The sequence below is a fragment of the Lampetra planeri genome, chromosome 3, assembly GCF_965212315.1.
Source record: "Lampetra planeri chromosome 3, kcLamPlan1.2.h2, whole genome shotgun sequence".
NCBI lineage: Eukaryota > Metazoa > Chordata > Hyperoartia > Petromyzontiformes > Petromyzontidae > Lampetra > Lampetra planeri.
Genome location: NC_136109.1, coordinates 8289468 through 8294266, shown reverse-complemented (window position 1 = coordinate 8294266; position 4799 = coordinate 8289468).

Genomic DNA, 4799 nt, shown 5'->3' with positions numbered 1-4799 from the left:
GGTACCCGTTTGCGACCCTGGTGCGGCCGGGTACGGGTAAGGAATCAAAACCCGTTTGCGACCTCTGCCCCAGAAATGGTGGATTACATTTTCTCTTCAGTAACCTGGATAAAGGCCCTACTGCTGTGCTTTATTCCTTAACTTCTAAAAAAAAAAACTTTGACACTGTTGACCATGCTATTCCACTCCCAAGGCTTGGTCAACTAACATTGTCAGACGGTGCAATAAATGGTGAAAGAGTTACATTTCAGACCGTTCTCAAAAGGAACAGTGATAAGATCTCGTCCACAAATATTAAAATATCAAAAGGTGCTTCACGAGGTTTCGTGCTGGGTCCAATTCTGCTCTGCTTACAGGTGACTCCCGACTTACGACGGCTCGACTTGCGACCCCCCGCTTTTACAACCTTTCTTATAGTAATTAAGACCCCTAAAGTAACGTCCAAACTCGTATCTACGACCGCCTAACGACTGCTACCGACGCGGAGTCGATTGGCGACGAGTGTGCGCATGTTATGGGCACACTCGACGCTGCTTTGCTCTTCTGTCGGATGCGTATGTCAAGTATCGCCCGACAGTCTGCAGTTGCGCCGAGAGCGAACGCAGCAGTCTCCTTCGCAACGCTCTTCACTTCTTTGTACATTTCCTTCAAATTTTGAAGAAAAAAAATCGCATTTCGCTACGTCTGAAAAGAGGAAATGTAATGCACATGCAGAAAAGTACTTAAGGATTTTCAAATGTGTTTGTTTTTCTTAATAATGTTTGTAATGGTTATGTTAAGCTACAATACATGTTTGGATTATTTTCATTTATTTTCGTGGTCAATTTTGGTATTTTTATGGTATGTAATGGGTTTCCAGGAACAGAACCCCAATGTATAACCTCGTGCCTATGGGAAATAAGGGTTCTACTTACGGCGGCTTGACTTGTGAGCGTCGTCCAGGAACCAATTAGGTCGTAGGTGCGAGGGTCGCCTGTATATTTAAACAATCTTGGACGAAACTTAAATCGCTCAGAATTAAATATCTTTGCTGATGACACTGTCATGCTAGTATCGAATAAATCTCCAAACGAAGTCAAACAGCCATAATAGAGGTTTTTGGGTTAGATCGCGTAAAATATATAAATGTGTCGTTAAAACCCGCCACCACCCGACACAGCCAACTAGTAAGGGTTGTCACGTAAACAGAACATGCCAATTCGTCACTAGTACAGCACACCAGTGTGTCAAACAGAATTTCCAAAGTGATTTTTAAATCCTTTATATTAAGTTCACTTGCTTGCTTGCTTAGGTCCGTGCAAATCTTTCGGTCGTTTTTTAACCCACTTCCCGTGATCCAATCGAGCTGACATTTTCCACACAGACTCGTTGTGCGTGACAATTAATGTTCGTGAAAAATTGTTTCCAAAATTTTACACTTTTTAGGACTAAAATATGATATTTAATTACCAATTGCTTAATGCTGCCATGCAATCATCTGCCCCATAAGTGGCAGCCATCTCAAGCCAGAGGACGAGAGGACTCTAGCCGCCACGCATATAAAAGATTTATAGTGAAAAACTTTGTTTTTACGGGTTATAATTGTTATGTAATTCAATGTCAATTGTCACCGCTAAAATTGCTCCTAAATCCACAAAAAATGAAAATCACGCTATCTTCACACAAAAATACAATCTCATTCCCTTCACCTATTACAAATATGAGAAACAACATCATTTAGCGAATGGAGTGCTTCAAATACTTGGGTTTACTGATCGGTTCAAATACTTCCATTCCAACCCCATATTGATCACATCTCAAATACAATCAAATCAAAAAGTTTTTATCAGAAACATTGTACTCCCATTATATTGCACCTGCAAATTATTAAGCTATAATTTTACCACTTCTTGACGACTGTTACGCTGCAAAAAAATCTGATACTAATGAAACACTGAACAAACGAAACCCCCTTTATCATTCTAATTTTCGATTTGCACTGGACGTACCATACAGGACCCACCATTGTGATCTCTACATTAAATCCAATCTCTCAACACTTGCTGCAAGAAGAAATTTACATTGGTCCTGTTCATAAGATCGGGATTGGCAAATCTGTGCTATACAACGAGCTTTATTACACGTAGATACTTAATTATCCCCATTGTCAAACCCAAGAACCCTAAGGCGTACATCTAATTGCCTCTTACATATCCTTAGAACAAGAAATGAAATAGGTAATACAGCCTTTGCCGTTGCAACACCAACGTTTTGGAACAACCTTGTTTCCCCCCCTTAACATCCTAGACCTTCCTTCAAAACATATCCTGAAGCAGAAGATTAGTGCTGGATAGTCACATTTGCAAATGTAATTTGTAATTTTGATCCTTACCTGTGTAGTGACTGACTTGGAGACGTAACTTCTTGGAGGCAATTATTTAATTAAACACCAAGCGCACTGTTACACACTCTATGCTGTTACACAACGCTCTGTCTCTCGCTTAAACGCAACTCTACACTGGTTGCTAGCCTACAACACAACGCTAGCCGTCTGACACTGACGGCTTTGAACTAAGACAACCAACTACTGCTAGCAGTGCAATTACTAAGTGGACGACGACAGCGACAAAGGCACGAGACAGCGGCGAAGGCGATGATCTTCAACAGCAACGACAACGACGGGGATCCCACTCCAAACGACGGCCCCGATCTCCCGCTCGGGGTCCCCTTTTATCCTGTTAGCGTGGCCTCGCTACGCCTCGGCCACGCCCCCCTTCTGGAACCTACGAGCAGGCTCTCGACATGTCCGTTCCGTAACCTTTACCCTAGATCCATCTCGGGTCTGTCACGTGGCCTGCTGTCAATCAGGGCTGCTTCACTCTGCAGATCCCCTTCCCTGCCAGCAGCCAGCGCTATGCTATGTAGTGACCAATTCTATGTCACTGCACCTGTGTATCGATAGTTTAATGTTAATGTGCCATTTTATTGAGGGACTGCTACTGTGCGTTAGCTTCGTGTGGTCTGGGACTGTTTTGTTGTTTTTGTTGCCTTGCCCAAGTTTGATCAAATCGAACTTATTTAATTACTGTATTTATATTTCGCGACTTGCTTACATCTTTCTCCATTTTGCACTCCTATCGTTTTTTTTTGTAATGGTTGCTGTGGTTACTTTCTGACCAGCCCATACTGGATATCTGTGAAAGAAAGCTTCATAGCTCATTGGATTCCTCCAGATACAACGGCTAAAATAGATTCTGTATCGTAAGCTTAAGAATCGATCTTAATTGATGCCTACTGCAGTACAGGCCTATATCATTCCGTGCGCCTTCTGGATCTAAATGTAATAGACTTAAAAAAAAAGTTCTAATAATGCGTTTTTTAACCCGATGACTTGGTAAGAGAAATGTGTATTAAAAAAAAAAAACTTCTGACCTGGAAATAAGCATTTAACAAAATGGTGAGATGTTAACTCCCTTGCCTGGTATATAGGTCTTGAGTTCGATCCCGACCCCTGACGTCTGCTGTATATTTAGAGTTTGCGTGTCTCTCTCTCATCATCATCACGGTGGCCAGGATATGTTAACTACCTCGCCTGGTATGCAGAAGGTCGTGGGTTCGACCTCAACCCCTGATGCCTGCTGTATATTTGGAGTTTGCGTGTCTCTCTCTCATCATCATCACGGTGGCTAGGAGATGTTAACTCCCTCGCATGGTATTCAGCACGTCTTGGGTTCGATGCCGAACCTGATGCCTGCTGTCTATTTGGAGTTTGCGTTTCTCTCTCATCATCATCACGGTGGCCAGGAGATGTTAACTACCTTTCCTGGTATGCAGGAGGTCGTGGGTTCGATCTCAACCCCTGATGTCTGCTGTATAATTGGAGTTTGCGGTGTCTCTCTCCCCGTGGTCGCGTGGAGTTTTGTCCGGGTCCTCCAGGTTTTTCCCCTCCACATTTAGAATCAACATCACGCAGTTTTAGAGTATTTGGCTGCTGTAAATTTCCACGTGATGATAAGCCACTTCGTGAACTATTCATTGTGGCCAGGTCGCTTCTGAAAAAGAGCTAAATAGCTTAAGTGGGCCTTACCTGGTAAAATAAAAAATGGTTTAATATGATGATAGGTTTTTCCTTTTTTATCTGGCAACAAAACAGGGGTTAAGTTGTTAAAACACCAAACTGAAACCTTTTACAAGGAATCATATCTGCATTAACCACAATACTTGTGGTCAAAATGCAAAAAAATATATACTCTGATAATAAATGCATTGTCTTTGAAACTTATTGGTCCACACCAGAGACAGCTTTCTTTTGAGCCTCGTCTCAAACGGTGTTAGACCAGAGGACGCCAAAACCAATCATCATATTTTGGTACTGGCAAAAAGAGGTCCCAAAATTGTTTAATAGTTTAGTTTATTTAGTAATAGACAAAAAAAAAACAACTCTTACCTGCCAATATTTTTTTTGTCATTATGAAACAAACTCTTATTTTACAATAGTTTCAAAAAAAGTAGTAACCGGGCAATAATTATTATTTAATATTAAACCTCTCCCCATGCAATACTTCTGAATTCATACTCTTAGGTTTTTTCCGGTAAAGTCACGTAGGTAAAAATACAAATACAAAATGAGAAAAAATAATAGAAATAATAAAATAAAAATAATAAATCACGATTTTACGGAAAAAAACCTAAGAATATGAATCCTTGCAGTCAGTCACGAAAGCTTCAAATCTAGAAAAGCGCGGGAAAAGACACACGCGGCGAAGCGCGCGCCACCCACGCCCCGCCCCTCCCCCCCGCCCCGCCCCTCCCCCCGCTCC